Source organism: Sprattus sprattus (genome assembly GCF_963457725.1).
Source record: "Sprattus sprattus genome assembly, chromosome: 7".
NCBI lineage: Eukaryota > Metazoa > Chordata > Actinopteri > Clupeiformes > Clupeidae > Sprattus > Sprattus sprattus.
The window spans coordinates 21,709,012-21,728,597 of record NC_137926.1 but is presented as its reverse complement, the minus strand read 5'-3'; the positions used below and the strand labels follow the sequence as shown (position 1 = coordinate 21,728,597).

At 42.6% G+C, this 19,586-nt stretch overlaps 1 protein-coding gene across 5 annotated transcripts in view; it reads left to right on the top strand.

Moving 5' to 3' along the window:
- The first annotated feature begins 1,237 nt into the window (after positions 1 to 1,237).
- The window catches only part of mef2aa (myocyte enhancer factor 2aa), a 90,140-nt gene continuing 71,791 nt past the window's right edge, over positions 1,238 to 19,586 (top strand). For 4 of the 5 annotated variants that reach the window (XM_080842153.1, XM_080842150.1, XM_080842154.1 and 1 more), the window contains exons 1-2: positions 1,238 to 1,548; positions 9,096 to 9,282. The gene's annotated coding sequence lies outside the window, so the exon portion shown is untranslated. Of the gene's footprint in view, positions 1,549 to 4,431; positions 4,578 to 9,095; positions 9,283 to 19,586 lie in introns of those variants that run through there. The other variant, XM_080842151.1, reaches the window with a different exon arrangement.

Genomic DNA, 19,586 nt, shown 5'->3' with positions numbered 1-19,586 from the left:
ACACGTGTATTTAAAAGAAAAAGCCCCAGTTTGAATCCCGAAGTGCCTGTATCCACTACGTGCCATAATGCTGAAATTTAGGATTGGTGTCACAACTGTATATTGAGCAGCAGGGGACAACTGACACAGAAGACACAACACTGATTACTAGGTGACACAAACTTCAGTCTGGATTATCCAGACACTATATGTGTCCTCCAACAGTGCAAAGTGTTGGTCTAACGTAACAGTGGTGGATTAAGAGAGACATACTGGGGATTTTTAGACATGTCTCCTCTAATGAGACAGAAATAATGAGGTGTTATTTTGGAACTTTTTGGCAAGATCGAGATCTATGGAAATTGTGTGAGAGGCTTGTTGGACTGTACCTATTTGTGTCGTCCGTATTTGAAATATATCAGTATTCCATATGATTTTGAATATCATATCCTGTGTCAGACCGGACTTTTGGGGGTTCCTCATAAAGTTCCATGTAAGCACGGCACAGCACAGCACAAGTCTGGTTTTAATTGGAAGGTGGGGAAGGGTTGTCTTGGTGCTATTTGTGGTCTGGCCATACGCTGGAAATGTCTCGTAGCAGAAGATATTTTGTGAAACCTTCTGCAATTCTCTGTATATCTACACTTATTATATGAACAAATAATAATACAATCAGTAAATTTGAAGTCTGTCAACATTGTGTCACTGCACTTCTTGTCGGACCGTTGTTTATCATACAAACTATTTTCTGTACATGTACAGGTCATTTGTCAGTACGACGCGTATCTAGTTTAATGCCAAACTTGTATATGCAGAAACATATTGAGGTGTTTAATATATTTGAATTGAAATGTTGAAATGATATGACTTACACAGTAGGTCAAATCACTGGAATAAATTTGCACCAGTTTCATACCAAAGTCTGAGTCAATTCTCTGCCAATGCCTGCGTGACCAATTCAAAGCTCATGCGATTATGTTCTCAGCATTTTCAGTGCGTCCAATTTCTCTTCGGGACGACAAGTCATCTGACTTCTGCTTTTGGTTTGGCACATTTTCGCACTTATATTAATAATTATAACATATAATGAAAATGCACCCAATACCCTCGGCATGCTTGAGTGACAGCTGCGGCTGGTCCAGCCATCCCCTGAGCCAAGCCCTGTCACACAACGCATGCCCGGCATGTCCACGTCCATCTGGGAACCCAGCCTTCAAACTGCTGTCGCCCAGCCGCTCCGGGCAGAAAGACCCAGGAACGAGAGGAGGCAGCGGGTGTGAAGTCAGGCCTCGCAGGGGCAAGAAGGAAGCAGTCCAAAGCCAGCTGGTCTGGCTTTGAAAAAGCAGAGGAGTGAGAGGGAGGCAAGTGAGGAAGCGATAAAGAAAGAGAGAGTGAGTTAGTGGGAGAGGTAAAGAGATATATAGAAAGAGAAAAAGGCAGAGTAAGAGAGAAAGGGAAGAAAAAGAGAAAGAGCCTTTGTGTAGAAAGAAAAGAGAGGTAACCTCCACACCTGAGGAGTCAGCCTTAACAGCAGGTTCTGTGAAGGCTTTTGTGGCATGAGAGGAACAGGTGAGATACATGGCACTGTGTTACACAAGGGGCGGGGCTCTCAAAAGAAGTTTGAACTCAGGTTAGAAATGTATTGGTTGGTGCAGGAATTGATTAGAATTCAGGTTTTCTGAACGATTAGCAAATGAGAAACTAATATTTTAGACTTAAAGGACCATACCTCATTAGTTGTTTTATTGACAAAACAGGTTAATTGTGCTTTGTACATGTTTATTCATTACACAGCATGCTGTAATGCACTGCTTTGAGTGACTGATGGTGTGTTTTTATTTTAGGTTGTGATTTACTGTAATTTGAGAATGAGAAAACGTTGAGATGAGCAGAGATAAATGAAACAAAATGTACTTTTGGATTTACTGTGGAACGAAAGATTGCTCACACACAGCAGTCTATTTTATATTTGAAGTTGAGAGTTAAAGAGGGGCACCCAGTTTTTTGTCTAATCTCCTTTCCACAGGTGGCTGAGAATTTGGTGTGGTTTGCAGGGGGTCTGATGTTAGCACATGTTTGACGAGCGAGTCTGTGGGTCTCGCTCTGGCAGCACTATTTTTATATACGACTCAGGCTTTTCGAGGATTCACATAGAAATATGGCGAGAGAGAAATAAACCCACAAAAATTATACGAATGCCAAGACTTAGAGGGCATATAATGAGGGATTTGGACACTATCTGTGGCCACATTCAGAGGATTAGTGGGAGAAATGCTGATAGTCTGTTGATAGGGTTCGTGTGATTGCTCAGACGTAGATGTCTTTTCCTCTTCTTACAACAATGACTTGTGTAAACTGTGTCCTGATCGTGTGTCTGGGGAGGAGAAGAGTGAATATCGGAGCGAGGGGCCTGCAGTGAATAAGTGTAATTTATTTGGTATCTGTTTTTTCACAAGAGTCTACAAGTCTACTAAAATGTGTGATGCGAAATGTGAGATTTACTGTACATTTATACACACATTTAGTCATTTAGCAGACACTTTTATCCAAAGCAACGTAAAAGGAGAGAACAATTAAGCTACGAGCAATAGAGACCTAGTGTCGGATGTAAAATAACAATGTTTACCCTCCCTTTCATATCAGACATCGTAGTGTGTTCTATTATATTAATTCATTTATAACCTTCAGTTTTGACATACAAAACCAAAGTTCGAACAAGAAATTGAAAATTTGTTCTTCTATATTTCGTAGATATTCAGGGTTTTTGCTGTCATAAATTCAGGTTCTTCTACAAGGCACCTGTGAATGTTAGTTGCGTTTCTCTAATTGACAGTACAGTAACAAATGACTAAAAATAAAAACAATTCCAGGACTTATTTCTCACCTCTCAGTGAAAATGCTCGGTTGGGGAAGCATTCATTTGTATTTCTTATATAACTACGGTCAGCTTGACCTGAAGCCACAGTGGTTTTGACGGGAGCTCACACTGGCACAGGTGGGGTGCCATATTTTGTTCCCCTCAGCATGACACAGCTGTCTGGAGATGTTGCCTTAACATTCTAGTCAGGTCATTCTGTTGAAATATTAGGCTCTCACCATTGTCTAGCCTGGGTTAACAAGTAGCAAGGCTTTTCCTAAAGAGGTCAACACAATTTGCTCAAAATGGCAGGGTTTAAATTATGCTTACCATTGCTGCCATAGACACACACACACACACACACACAAAAAGACCCTGACAAAGTTTTTGTCATTAAATAAAAAAAAACACTTAACAGCTGACTAGGGCATATCCAAATTGGTACACAAACAGAATGTGTCACAGAAACAGTTGCTTGTAGGACTTTATCTACTCCCTATGTAATTACACAAAACTGTAATTGGTGCACTAAATATCATACACTCATGTTATAAATCAAGCACATTTGTATTAGCAGATGTGTACAGTGCCTTCTATATGTGACACAGACATTTAAATGTAGTTTTAAACAGACAAATGAGGATCATTTTAATATAGAAACTATTCAAAATTACTTACAAGCGAAACACAAAGCGTACGGTTCAGTGCAATATTTACAATTATAGCCTGATATCACAAAAGACATCCAGCGCAGAAATGTATCCTTTGCATTAAGATCGGCTGTCAATAGAGGCCTAACTCCATGGTCAAAAGATTGCCCTGTTCTCGGTACCTGTGTCTTTAAATCCCGGCAACAACAATCCCAGTACTGTACCCCACCTCTTCCTTAGATCCTGCAACTACACGTGACACCGCCACATGCGACTTACGCGTAGACCAACTCATTTCGCCAATTGGTTACCGAAGAACCGCTTTGAGATTCAATTGGTTTAGAAGTATGTCACTTCGAAATGCCCGGTCCTATTGTTGCTGTTTGTCTTACGGGCATGACGTCAATCGTATCTAAGGGAGCGCAGTTAGCAACCGTGTTTAATATTAAAAAGAATATTCATATAAAAAATAAGACACATTGAAGTGTAATATCATTTGTATGGGATGTATTAAACCTCTGAACTTGCTCTCTACGACTTTGTCAAACAAACAGTCACGTCACAATGTTGTGTCTGAGTTCTAGGCTTCCTGACACAAATACTTCCTTACTTGTTTACACAGACTACACAGATGACAGATTTCACCATCTCTGTTGAGCTCAGGTGATGTCATGTAAACGCTATGGAACAGTTTCCTGTCCTCATCACATTGTACATTTCCTTCAACATCCCCACTCCTCACTTTTAAATTGCTTTTTGCCTTTCCACTCGAGAGAACAAAAATGTAGGCTAGCTTACGCTCAGGCTTAAAACTTCATAAAAAAAAGGCAAACAGGGACCTGGCAGTAAGTTTAGATATTTCTTTGTAATGGTGATGAGACACGAGTAGGAGGAGGTTCATTTCGTCTGGCGTTCGTCAGATTTGGGGAGGAGCCTCTCACTGACAAGAGACTGCTTCTTCTGAGTTTGTCAGCTCCCTAAAATAGAAGCCCGTGTGTCAATGTGACTGAAAATACATTTATGTCACATCGTAGTCGCTGGAGTCACTGATACAGAGTATCTATATACAGCGAGGGACTGTGGAGAAAAAGGTGAGTAGCAAAAAATAGCAACAATATTACACGGAGGACCTCGACTTAGTGGAAGAGGGAAAGCGCAAGAGGGAGACGTAGAGTGGGACAGGCAAATCTAGGCTTCAGGCAACTAAATGTTATGTTAGCAGTGAAGTTGTCAGATATTTGTCTACAGTCAGTGGGTGAATATGTATTTCATACAATTAGTCGTTAACTTTTCCCCAACCTGACAGAACATTTTCAATCATCTCAACATGTTCTTCTTTGCTTCTGCTTAACTGCCGAGTGGCGCTCATGTTCGCCTGTACATTAAAGGAAATACAAATTCAATGTCGTTTTTATTGGAACTTCACTGTTTTATTACAGCGAACAGTAGGCTACCTATATAGACGCGTAGTGTTACTCTGGGTATTTTCCCTTTAAATTTGTAAACTACGTGTAGCTCATATGCCCGAAGAAGCACTTGGAAAATATTGACAGGGTTAAAGACCTTTACTACGCCGAGTTTACAGTGGACGCATGTTAATGTTTATTCGTTGAAATGGCTTAAATATTGTGAGATCTCGAAATTACAGGTATTTTGAAAGTATTAGCGTTTAAATCTCTCAAACGTTATTGAACTAATATTTTGGCACCTCACTCTAGCACGTAGCCTACCGCTGTCACTTTCAAAAGTCAGTCAGTCATATCACAGTCACGCCATGCGTTGTTTGGAAATATCAAATACCAAAAAGGTTTGTTATAGGATGTTGATATGCAGACCTATACGATGTCAGATTATCTTCAATTTGCGAAAAACGCGCTGTTTTGTAACAAGCGTGCGATGTTTAGAAAGTAGCCTAAATGTGAACGTTTTAATTATTGTCTAATTTGAATGATATTATAAAAAGCTATCGTTGACTTGTCGATTACGATTGACCATTCACTTGTAGTGTAGGCTACTCGCGGGATATGGAAATGATAGTCGCTAAAGTTCTATTGCAGATGTCTATCTACATCTATGGCGTATCATCATTGAAAATCAACAGCCAAGTCTTTGGATCTAAATGTCGAATAGCCTGCTTTCACAAAAGTGCCAGGTCCGCCATGCTTTTAAGGGCTGTTCATGTGTTCGTTGTGCCTGGCTCGTTTGGTGCTCTTACTTAGTGAGATATAGATCGTGTTGCTTGGTCACTCTTCTCAACAGCCAGAAAGACTGTCACTACTCCGCTAGTGTCACATCAGTCTGAAGTAATAATTGAGGAGAGCCAACAGATGTATATATCCAGAAGGATATGGTAAAACACAGCATTTTATAGAAAAGTCGTAATTCCATGTGTCAGGAACAACAGAAATGCTGTTTTGATTCAGTCCTATGATTTACCCATTAACTCCGCCAGAGCGCTTTATTTGGCACTAGTGCGAGATCTGGATCATGTTTTACTTAGCGGGCTGTCCTATTACTGTTTGTCAAACTCATTAAATGATAAGATTCAAAGCTCGTTTCTATCAGGGGGTCTTCAGATGACCGTGTGTTTGCAATAGTCCCTTGTTTCTTTTGACCCAGAAAATAAGCACTGTAGCGTATTGCAAGTGCAAGTGTTAGGCCTGTGTATGATTAAAGGCATAGTTAAGTTACAGGGAGGTGCAAAACTTCAGCGACGCACACTCTCTGTCTGAAGGCCTTCCTAGTGTTTATTTTTGATGTGGCTGTTTTGGATGCATCGCTGGACGAGACAATGCTGTATCGTTTTGTATTGGCATTTAGGTAGAGTTGTATGTATGGTTATCATATACACATGATCTTTACAAATAAACTAAGTAAAGCTAGAGTGCCAGAATACAGACACAAGGAATGTTTTTGTTCAGTATTGTTCAGGTGTCAAGGAGTCTCTGTATACAGACGTAGGGCTTGTGCTTCTTCAGCACATGCTGCAATTTTCTAATCAGTGTAGGAGCAAAAAGACTCATGATGACTGTGTCCAAACCGAAAAGGTTTGATGCTGTGTCCTTCACCCCGTGACCTCATTTATTGAGCTGCCTTACCTGCTGAATAATGCGTTTTTATCTCCCATAATTTGTTAGCATTCAGAGATAAATATTTTTCCATGCTAATGAAATAGTTGCGCATTTTATGCTGCATTTAAGCAATTGTCCACAGTTCCAGAATTAATGAGTTCTCAGCATTTGCTTGTGCTCGCCGTCTGACTTCATCCATAAATGTAGGGCCCAGGAGAGAGGCAATCAGGTCATGCAACGCAGTCATTAACATGACCTCAGGACCAGTGTTCGCCTGTCGTACTGATTGTTTGCCTTTAAAGAAGGCTTCAGAGCCAGTAGGCAGGGGCACTGATGACACTGGATTTTCCACCAATTTCTGGTCCCTGAAGATCCACTGATAATTAAGAGGGGTGTTATTTCTTGAATTAAGGCTAATAAAATCACAGCAGATACAGTTTGAGCATGTCTCATTATAAGTGTTTGCCTGAAACAGCTGTTCAAATAAACAAGTGGAACCATTTGTTCATACTGACAAACATCACTTTTATAATTTCCCTGTAAAAAAAAATGTAAAGTGAAAAGTTTTAAGGCAGCACCAAGTTATAATTCCATTTTAAATAGATTTTTACTTGCAAGAAGTTTGTCTTTAATAATTTTTCACAACAACCAAATGTGTTGCACTAATTTGTGTGTAGTCTATCCACCATTTTGCATGCTTCTCTTTTCCAAAGTAAATATAAATACTCAATCATGGTTAGAAATGCACCATATTGTCATAGTTGTCATTACAGTAATATTAAATAGTAAATACATCTTGTGATTAAATCAGCAAGCAGGAGAACTGGGTTTTGATTAACTTTGTACTTTTAATCATATTGATATTCAGTGATTTATAACCAGATTTTATAAATTACTCCGTTCCTCCATATTGCCCAACTGACGATGAAGAGAGGTTAGTGTATTCGAGTAATATTACAGTTCATCTTCTGCCACGCACCACAGCTACCACTTGTATGTTCTATGTCTAAATCCCAGTTTAAGCGCTTAAACAGACAGATTGGCAATTTAAGTCTTAAAGGCCTGTAGTGATATTCAGAGAGAATATCTGTTATTTGCTATTATTTGTTTCTTTTTTGAAGTCAGATAAAGAATTTAGACAGCTAAGGATGACTGTTGGGTTGGACTGATGGGCTCTTAGTGATAATTAGTGGAGACCTCTGGGTCAGAGCCTTCCTAACCAAACCTGCAGGTGCTGTTTATAAATCCATACAGATGATAAACAGAGATAAACACTGATATAAGTATTGAAGTTTCCTCCTCCTGTTATCTGTTATTATGAAGTAGTTCTTTCTCTCTTTCTCCCCCTTTTTCTGTCTTTCTTTCATCAATGCCAAGGAAAAACATCTCACATTGTGGAGGTTTTATTAAGTGTCTATTCCTGCGACCCCCTCCCTCCCCACCCCTCCCGTCCTTGAGTGGATCCTCCCCCCACCCCTTTCGTGTTGATTGCATTCACGTTACAGGCCCTGTAGGCCGATGGGACTGCTACTGCTGCAGAGCAGTCCCATCGACTCCCCAGTCATTATCTTATGGGGCGCTCAGGCTTCGCTAACACAGGGCCTGCTGGTGTTACAGAGAGAGGGTCGTGTGATGCTATGTGTCAGGCGCGCAGTTGAGTGGCACACAGTAGTGGTCTCTCCTGGTGCTGTGCTGTGAGGCCTTCGTGAAGAGTGGTGTAAAAATATGTAATACAACTATTAAATCAGAAGGGATTTTTCAAAAACAGATCAGCTATATCGCAGATCAGCTATATCGCTATTCGTATTGTGCGCACTGAAAGGGGTCTGTCATTTTCCATATTAATTGAAGTCGTTAAGAGGATCATGTTCACCCTGGGCAGGAGTGAACCTGGCCTGTCTGTGTGTCTCATGCCTGTTTTTAATGGTTTGGCTGTGCATATGGAACTTCAGTCTGAACACTCTGAAATTGGTGATCAGGGTGCAGGTGGGAGGAGAAATTGGCAGAGATGAGGGTTTTATGTGCAGTGATGTGCACTGTATGTGTTTATGTGGTATGTACGTTTGTGTGTTTCTGTGAGAGTGTGTTTATGTGTGAGTGCGTGTATGCGCATGTGAATGTGCATGTATACGTGCATGTATGTATGTACGTATATGTGTGTGTGTGTGTGTGTGTGTGTGTGTTTGTGTGTTTGTGTGTGTGTGTGTGTGTGTGTGTGTGTGTGTGTGTATGTAATGTATGTATGTATGTATGTATGTATGTAATGTATGTATGTATGTATGTATGTATGTATTTGTGTATTGGTTGATGATAGGGATTGGGGGCGGGGTGGTTAGTGAGTCTCCCACCGAGCTGTTCACAGCACTTCAGTATCACAGGCTGGTCTCAGCTCCCTTGCAGGAGACAGAGTGGAGAAGTGTAGGGTGTGTGGGCGAGTCTGATCTGCAATTAACGCCGCCTGTCAGAGAGGAGAAGGTTGGCGTTTACACCATGCCTGTGAATCACTGAGCCAGACACTTTCTTCTCTCCCCCTCCCAGGACAGCTTTTTCCCAAGGAGGAGAAATCAGCAGGAAGCTCTAACAAGAGGGGAGCATTGAAGGAAAGGAAGATCGCACAGGAGAGAGAGAGACAGTGAGAAAGAGAGAAAGACGAAGAAAGGAAGCAGAAGGCTGGACCTGGATATTCTTGGTCCAACAAAGAGGATATCGCTGCTTTGATAGTGGGGTGAGTCCTGTTTTTCCCCCTATTTATTTATCCTCGTATGAAACTGTGTTCTAATTCATGACCATTGTCAATTGAATGAGCATGCCACTGTGCTTTTAAACATTTCCTCATTCGAAGAAAAGAAACCAAACACGAAATGCTGCATGTCGTCTCTTAAACTCATTCCTCTCACCCTCTCTTCTTGACCTCATAATTCCCATCCTCCCACTGGGGAAAGGAAATACGTATCCATGTAACCCACTAAGATACATGTCTGGTGATGTAGCAAGACTTAGTAGGGCGCATGGGGTGTGTGCGTGGTTGTGGGAGTGTAACCCATGCAAGTTTCAACAATGTTACCGGCTGCTTGGAAAGGAGCACAGTAAGGGCAGCTCCCTGCATGCACAGTTGAAGAAGCGTTCAGCTGAAGTTGACTCACACTTTGTGCTGATTATAAACATGAAGTTGGAGTTAAATGTAAACAGGAGAGATGGAATGTTTTCATGTGTCTACTGGTAATTTGATTCTTAGATGCGAAAAAGTGTGGCTGGTATTAAAAACTATTTTCAGTTTTCAAGGAGGACGTATTTGCTTTTGAACAATAATTAAAAGGGTATGTCAGTGAGCCAGCTTCATATTGTCTTGTTTTAGAATTGATAGATTAATGTTATACCCTTATACCCTTGTGCAATCCATTGGTGGGAAGGGTGACACTTTCGGAGACAAAAAAAAACAAGAGAGCAACTAGTCTAAGCAACTTTATAGTGCTGCTCTCTGCTTGACAACCACTGTATTTTCCCTGCATTGAAAACAAAACCATGTCCAGAAAAGTCGGTCATTGTGTGTGTATTTCACGGCCATGATTTACCAGCGCGCCCTCATGTAGCGAGTCCATCCCTCTTCTCAGAATGAGGCGTGAAGGCACTTTGGCAATTATGCTCCAAATATTTCTTCTGATCAGCCTGGAGGAATGTGCCATACGTCTGCACCCAGTCCGTTACAACATCACTGCGTTTTTCCTTTTTGTTCTGGGCAGGTTTTTTTTTCTTTTCTTCCTTTTCTTTTTTCTTTTTTTGTCTTTGGGCATGCTGTGGGCAACATGATTCATTGTTCATTGGAGCACCGTCATAGAACTGGAGATTCCAACGTTCCCCCGTGAGACCTGGAGACTGGATGCAGAATCTTGAGCCCTGCAGATAATGCTTTAGCCATGGTTCGCCTGTGTGGGCAGCACCATGCTTTTAGGAGCCCATCTGGGAACCATCTCACAGCATCTTTTATTGAATAAGAAAGGTAGACGCTTTTGTCTTTAGCACATAAAAGAACAATAGGATTCATATGCATGGCTGCTGGATGCGTGTTCACACACAGTGCACTTAGCTTCGATTGGGGACCACTATCCCTTGTCTCCTGCGTTATCGGCGGTTGCTAGAGGGCTCTCCAAGCCAGAGGAATGCACAGAGTCCCGGAGGGGTCACCCAGCAATCAGCCCCCGCGGGGAGTTCCAAAACCAGAAACCTCTGGCTGCCTCTCGCCTGGCCACCGCACTGCTCTCACCCCACTGTTTGATTCTGAAAGGATATCAAATCAGCAGGGGGAAAGTCTTCATTCTGAGAGAAACCATCCAGATATTAGCTCCTTGCTCTTTTTTTCAGTTTTTCTTTCTTGCCTTTTGCCTTGCCTGCCTTCCTATGCAGCCGCATGAAACTGAGCTCGAGTCTGCCTGTAAATAGGGTCCCACTGGCACTTGCCAAATAAAACCATCTATCAAGTTTGAAGGCTCCACAGTTATAACTTTATTAGGCAGGCCTTTAAATTGTAGCGATGGTGACTTCCAAGCCATTGGCCTGGGGATTAGCGTCCAGTCTTGGCAACGATGCTGTGCGCCACATGCACTTTATAAATACTGCTTTCTTTCATGGAGATAACATTTTGAAGCGAATATTTATTAAATCATGCTTAAAACACTTTCATCCATAAGAAAACAATAAATAAAATGTGGCATGCAGTTCTGCTTAATATATGGTTCTTTTTTCTGGGAAAAGTCTTTTTATGGTCAATGGCCATCAGTCCTTTTCAGTTTGGTTTCTGAATTGAGCAATCGAAAAGTATCTCCTGCGAAAAGTGCAGTATCTGCTTCCTGTGTCACAAAATATTCCAAGTCTTTGAACAACAGCAACAGCAAGCAATAAATGAGGCTCAGCGATATTTTAGCTCTTTTAGTTTATTGAATCATGTTTGCCATTTCATTGGACTTCTTTCTTATTTAAAGAAAAAAAAACATTAAAGTTCTTTAAACCAAACCCTTGTCATGATTGGTATGATACATTTAGATTTTTCAGGTTGAACTATAGCTGGGCGATACGGCTTAAATTCTCAAGACACTGAGGAGAAATTTTGAGGATATGATACGATATAATCAAACTTTGACAAAGTATTTATTTGTACTGAATACTGACTGAAGTTAACACAGCATGTTGTGTTATATATCTCTTTATAAGCTCTGTTTAGTCAATTTAAAAAATAAAAACAGATTCAACACAGAGCATATCTTAAGGGCTATCCAACACTGCCAACATAAGTTTGGGTGTTTCCAACATGAAACACAATTCTAGATTTTTTTTTAAAAAGACCATTGTAAGCCCACACACAGCATACATGGTAAAGATGTAGGGTAAAGTATGAAAGTAAATTCAGTCAGTGACAAAGGAAGATGTTTGACATTTGGGGGAGCAAAGTTTAAAATATAATTTGATGACTGTATTGTTTTCCTTCATTTTGGATTAGCAGCCTGGCCCTGAAGGTCTGCCACTGGTGTCACCTTATATGATCACGTTACATCAATTATTAATAAACAGTGGCATTATCAGGATGTCACCTGGGGTGGGCATTTGGATATTTAGGCTGAGCAACTACATTCAGCATGAATAGATAACATCCCATCTGCTATAGTGTAGGCTACAATCTGACAGATATTATGTCAACCTTGTAGCAATAGAACAATTTGATTGGCTGGTCACCATACACACAGAGGTTGAGAGAGGGCCTCATCGTTCTTAAAAAATGTGGTCAGTTTTAAACGTACATGGATGGTGACCTGTGTAGCCTATGTTACGCATACTTGATATTACGAATATGGTAATTTCTTATATCTTGTATAAAATATAATCGAATATATTGATATATACCGCCTAGACCAAGAGGTCTCATTCCAACATGTGTTTGATCTGCAAACTGCATGCACAACACCATGACCCCGCCAGCCGTACCCTGTAACTCACCTCAGCAGAATGGCTGCGCCGTGACCTTTCAATTTGCCCGACCTTGGCTGTGACCTCAGGCGTTAAGCCGCATCGTGCCAGTCCAGTCAGCACATGTGCTGCTGCTGAGCAGGGGCAAAGCACAAACTAGGCTATGGAGTAGGAGGGGGAGAGGAGGCTTAGGGATGGACGGCCTGTGCTTGTCCCTTTCAGCCTCGCCCTTCCCCCGGGGTGGAGGTGGGGGCTGGAGGTGGCGGTGCCCTCCTCGCCTGCCTCCCCCTGCTCGGGCGCACATGGCTGTGGAGGAGCATCAGTAGCCCGGCTCACGCCGTCAGAGTGTTAGCCCCAAATCTTCCACTAATCCTCTTTTCAGCTCTAAACTCCCCCCTCCAGGCCTCTCTGCTCTGCTTTAACTGACCACTAGTGAAGGGTTAAGAGGGCAGTTCAAAGAGGAGTTAAAATGACCTAGAGGCTGCGAAAACAAACAGTGGCATTTTGCAGGGTTAAGTGTTAGAGAGGGAAAACAAAGAAAGGAACTTTGAAGTGATGTGTAATTGTGGCAAGTTCATCGAGTGTAACATAAATGACCTCTTTCCAGGTGTGCTCATTCTCTTTAAAAAAATAAAGGGAGCAAAAATCTGAAACAGAGCTTTCTAATAAGGCCAGTGTGTTTGGACTGGTGAACAGCCCTGAAAGTTTTTCACTCATAACTTATCTGTTTTTAGTGGTCTCTCTTTCCTTTGTTTGTTACTCCAGATCACGGCTGTTTGAGTGATCTCACCGCTGACAGACCTGCAGTTCTGAACTATTATTTTTTTTGATGCCAGTAACTCCCCTTCTTTGATAAAGAGATGGATGTTTGTTTTTGCTTTAACGTTCTTACTAGACCATATTTCACTTCCCGAGGCACAGGAGACACAGAAAATAAGTCTTCATATTATCGTAAGCCAAGGGCTGAGTCACTGTGTTGATATCTGTGCTAAGCTCCTTTGTAACGGTGGTCATTTTAAACCTACTTAAACAGCATCCACTCACTTTGTACAGTCTTTGTACAGACATTTTTATATTTGCAAATCAGTATCACTTATCAGCAGTGTCAAGAGGCAGTTTGACACTTATAATCACTCTCTTCTCAAAAGTGTACAAAGACTATATTTTACAAATACCACTGCTCATCATCGAGCTGAGCACCACAGAAGTAACATTGATCAGCCATTTTATAAAACGCAATCATTTCAGAACACAATAACCCACTGACATAAAAATGCATGTACAGTCCATATTACAGTAGCATAGTTTTGCGGCGGTTATATTGCTAATTCACGCACAATCAATAAGCCTCTTTATATCATCCATGCCACTTTGCCCCACTGTGCAATGTGAAGCAGAGAAGAAGGTAGTTTCTCTGCTCAGGGGGCAAGTGCGCACCCCTGTGGTTTTGGATGGGGGCTTCTGAGCATGTCTGGTGGGGGGCGACACGATGGAAGCGGCTGCACCTGCACCTTTGTAAGGCCACTGTGGGTTTGTGACTGCTGTCTGCTGCACCCAGGGCACTGATATGCATGTTAGCAAAACCACAGGAGCATGTAACGCCGCATGCACAGGATATGTGAGCCCACTACCAAAAGTCTTTGAGAATGACGTGTGAATGTCGTTTTTGTCTTCTGTTTATCTCTTACTCTTTTTCCTCACTTTCATTCTGTCTTTCTCTTACTACAGCATTGCAGACTTCTACAGCAGCTAGCCATACTCATACTCAGCTTCACTTTACTTGTTATGCAAATCTCACAGACGTAATAGAACACCAAAACTATGTTTTTGTTGGCAATGAAGACGGTGTATGTGCGCTTTTAATAGATATTGACACCAGATAGACGGGCTTGAGTTTGGCAGTTGGTGCATTCCCAGGCATTCTTGAATCGCATGCTTGCGTCAAAGCAGACCGAAAGGCATGTTTGGCACTCAGGTCACAAAGGCCGACCTGCCCACCAGTGCAGGGTGTGTTCCTTTTGAATGTCGTAAGTGGCTCCTCTTCTGCGCACCACGTGGAGGATGATGCTGTCGCTAAACTGGATGCTTTGTTGGGGTTTGAGCGCTCTCACATGTAATCTCTGTCACAAGCTGTAGGGCCCCCTGCTGAGACTGACAGGAAGAGAGCTGCCTTTCAGGCCAAAGACGTATGTGTGAAATTCCAAACTGTAAATGCATCATTTTGTGCGACACTTGCCATTGCTGCTACACGTTTCTTGCCAAGTAGGTTTATACATACAGTATATTGTTTGTAGCATGTTTGGTTTGTTAAAGAGTAGTTAAGCCCTCAGAAGTCCTTTCACAGATTCTGTGAGTTTGATTCAGACAAAGGCATTGGCTTGATCCCCAGTTCCTAGCTTGTGGTACAGTAGGAAGTCTGGGGCCTCCTGCAGCTGCTTTGGGCCCTATGGGGCTGCAGGAAGAGGGGTCTCGCATCCGTGTTTTTCTCCCCATCTGTGAACCTGGCCATGGGCTGAGAGGATGTGACCTGTCCCTCTCATCCTTCTTCCTCCAGCCCAGCGCCTGGTATTTACTGCTGGGGAGGGGAAATGACCTAAACGGCCGTTGGGTTGCTTTACCAACCCCCACCCCATCCAAAGCGGAGGAAAGACCTAGTTCAGACCTCCACCTTGAGCTGTGAGGGCTACAATTGAACAGGATGGCCCACATAGCTCATTTGATGTGTTTTGTTTTAGGTATGTTAATAAAACATCTTGTTTGAGGAAATCAGCTGCTACTGCTGCTTTATATAATTTAAAATGACCAGCACTTCTGTTTGCTGCGTTAGGTGTCGCTTCAGGCAAGGCACCACTGGAAATCTGTCTTTGTTTGCAGAGAAGAGCTAGCGGTAGTCAGAGATAGTTTTTTGGACATGCCTGATTAATCCAGAGCACATGGTGCATTTGCCTATGAAGGGTTCTTATAAAGGCTTGGCAGAGAGCCTGCATCATACTGAACTGCAGGGAGTTTTAGATTACTTTAATCTCTTCAGTTTGCAAAGAGGTAGCTCCTGTTGTACACAACCTTTGTGGTTAGTGACATGACATTTTCTGCTGTCCTCTTCACTGGAGAGACCATTTATTTAGCATTTTACTTTTTAAACATTTTTGTCTCAGGAGACAAGCCTCTTTGTAGCTGTTTTTAAATGGCGTCCTTTGAGCTCATTCAAAATATCGACCCTAGCCTTTTGGAATTTTGAAACACACTTGAGCAACCAAAAGCTAGTTTTGCAATTAGTACTTAATTACAAACTCCTGTTTCCCTCTTCAATTAAATCTCTTTACTCTAAACCCCTGAGTTTAAGTCAAAGCCTGCCAGTCAGCAACTAGTCAATGCAACGCATCTACTTGTCAACTAGCCCTTACTCCGTTGTAGGAAAATAAAACCAAACCAGCTGACCAGGAGGCTGTCAGCCTGAAAAGCACACAGGGCGATATGGAGCACTTGACCTCTGCCTTGTAAGGAGAAGAGGAAGCAGAGGCTGGAAGGTATCAGTTGTAGAGCCAATGACATCATCCTCCCTACGTTGCTAATAGGTCTGGCAGCGTTTGACTAAGGAAAACATTACGCCACTCACGTAGTAAACCTCAGCACAATTACAAAATCACAATGGGTGTCTGGGACCGGTGAGAGTGCTGGCTTATTGACTCGTTTTTAACAAAAGCCCTCACGTTAATTACATTTAGCGAAAGACTTGGAGAACCAGCTGAGTTGTTATTGAGACAGTTTATTATGTCCATAAAGGCGGTCTTTATGTCGAACTCAAAACATCTTAATTTAAGTGTAATTGGCTAGAGTGTGTGGGAGATAGTCTTCAGTGTTTTTTAAAATCTCCATACATGTGGTGTAGTAATAGCTGTTATGCATAAGAAAGTCATTCTATGTCTTTTGTGCTCTTTCCTAGAAGTGAACTGGTAATTGATTCACGTTGAGCAGCATACAAGTAGGTCATTAAAAGGTTGCTAGATAAATATTGGCATCCCTCTCCACCATGTCTGTGTGGGCGTATGTGTTTGTGTGTACATGACTGTGTGAGTGTGAGTGTGCGTGCATGTATTTGTGTGCATATATCTCTTAGAGTGATTGAGTGTGTGTGTGTGTGTGTGTGTGTGAAGAATTGCCCTTTTTCCCTCCCAGGGCTTGTGAGTTCACGTAAATGCGCCCAAGCCCATGCCTGCGCCCTGCTCTGTCCTGCTCTGGCCTTGCCTGCTGTGCTCTGCTGATCCAGGTGAAATAGTAAACTGCGCTCCATCGGTATCTCAGCTGTTCGCCGCCTGTACTTGGCCGCTGTCACACACTTGCCTGGCCCCCTTATCTCGCTGTGGGGCCTCTCCCTCCCACCACCTCCGCCCCCTCCCCTCTCTGGGTCATCTGCCTGTGCTCCCAGCCCTGTCCCCTTCCATATCACACACAGGGGGAGACGAGGCCGCTCCACCAGTGGCCAGGCCACAGTCAGCACCCCGGGCAGTCAGGGAACAGTTGGTTTGAAAAGATTCCTGGAGAGGCCAACAGCTGAGCCTGCCATCCACCCCCCCCCCCCCCCCCCCCTCGTGTTTCTTCATCTCTTTCTCTTTCCCTCTCTCTCTCTCTCTCTCTCTCTCTCTCTTTCTCTCCCTCATGATCTCGGCTTTGCTTGTTCTGTTTCAGTCTTGCCGTGTCTTACTCGTACTTACTTACTAGTCTTGCTTTCCCACTCTCTCTGCTCTTGTTCTCTCTATCCTTTATTGTCATTTGTCTCTGTGTCCCTCCTGCACGTAGGAGGTCCTCTCTGGCCTGCCTTACACTCATGCATGTAAGTTGCCTGTGTTTGTTGGTGCTTATAGGAAAGATATTTTTAAAGATGCCTGTTCAGCCTAGTCCTCTCTCACTGCTCTTCTATAATTAAATATTGTCTCATATGAGCTAAGGTGTTTTCATCTCCCAGAAAAGGAGGAAATGCTTTGAAGCTGTCCATGTAAATGCCGGGGTGAAACCCATATGAATGCACCATGTAGTGTATGGTAATGACTGAAGTCACCTTTCCAATGTTCCCATTGCCACGCAGTCTGCTTTCATACAAATACGACAACTAGAAGACAACTAACCCAAACAGCAGAAAACTCAGTGATGTGTTCACCATGTGGAAAATGAACACGGTTGGCATTGAGCAATTTTTGAGTGTTCTTGTTTTTGCTGCATGACTTCAAGAATTTTCTAAGGAATAGTCTCCATTCAAAGGCTGCCTTGCACGGAGAGAGAGAAAAAAAGAAAAAGCTGCCTTTTATGTAAGCATACATCTATATTTTAGAATGAAAATTATTCCTCTGCCTCAGCTTGTGATGGCAGACAAAGCTGAGCACCCTGCTCCTCCCTCATTCTCTGGGGTGCCTTGGCATGCGGTAGCTTTTGTTTTGTCCCTGCCTAAGATCCTGTTCTCCACATTCATCTCTGGCTAGTAGTTAGAGAGTGCAACAACTAAAATGAATCAGTGGTTTAAAAAATAAAAAAATGGAAAAAACACAATAATGAGTAGAGAAAAAAAAAAACATAACTGACTTTAGCCCCACAATGACTTGGACTGAGTGTGAGGACATGGCCAAATTGACTCGGGTTTTTCTGGCCATCCCCTTGAAATTGCAGGGTTTGGTGGAGCCATGTTCTTTTTTTGTTCTTTAAAAGCTTCAGAGGCATGAAGACTGAGGGCTGGATGGCAGAAAAAAAGAACTGAAACACCCACTAGAAGTTGTGTATACCTTATACCAACAGTCATATTACTCTATGTGCCCATATTTGGATGTTTTTATAGCTTTTGCTAATTTTCTGTATTTTTTTAGTATGTCAAGTTCACTGGCTCATATTAAATTGTTGAGAGATTATTGTGCATCAATTTCTGTATCACACACACACACACACACACACACACACACACACACACAGGCGTGTGCGTGCTCTCACACACACACACACACAAATCTCATCAGTTGACAACCTTTCACAGTTTATGAGTCAGAGCTGTCCGCGCAGCTTGGATTGCATAAACCTTTTATATAATGGAGCATTGTTGAACTGGGAGACTGTGAAGAGGATAAAAATGTCATAAGGGAAGAACATGTTAAATATTTATTCTAAGCTGTTTGGAAGTTTTTTTACGTCCATAAAGAGCAGTAGGGAGCGCTGGCTGGGGAGTCACAGGGTACCATCCTGGACAGAGGCACTTCATTCGAGATGGTAGGGAAAAGAGCAAGCAGCACTGTAACGAATGGATGAGAATCCGTTCTGTTGATGCAGAAGCCACCTCCATCAGGATCACTCTTGGTGTGTGTGTGTGTGTGTGTGTGTGTGTGTGTGTGTGTGTGTGTGTGTGTGTGTGTGTGTGTGTGTGACAGCATCTGATGCGTGTCATGCTGTTGTTTGGATGGGGTTGTGATTTGGATGGGGCCGTGCAGGCGGACCGGTGCTGAGGTGTTCTAGTGCGCATACACGCTCCTGATATCCTAACACAGTGATGCCCCTGAGGAGGGGAATCTTCATTCATCTGCGCTGTTTACTGTTTCTGACTTGCAGATCTGCACTACATCAAAAGGCTGCCATGGCACTTAACGCTGCTCGCAGGATGGCTTTAGGAGGGGTGTGTCTGTCTGTGTGTGTGGGGGGATGGTTTGTGTGTGTGAGAGTGTTTGTGTGTGAGAGTGTTTGTGTATGTGAGGATGGAGTGTGTGTGTGTGTGTGTGTGTGTGTGTGTGTGTGTGTGTGTGTGTGTGTGTGTGTGTGTGTTGGTATGTTGGAGGGATTAGCTATCTCTGGTGAAAACTCAGTGTTGATGGACAGCCATGCAGAGACAGCCAGGGATGCATGCCTCCACATCAGACAACCACATCAAGTCCAACCCCCCAAAGAAAAAAAGGTTTTATGCAAACAATGTGTGTGAGAGAGAGTTGGTGTTTGATTTTGTGGTGAAAAGATGAAAAACTTCCCCTCCTAAGATCTTAATTTGGAATTCAGCATTTGAATGAATTGCCTTGAGCTATGACGATTCTCTTATTAATAAATGCATGA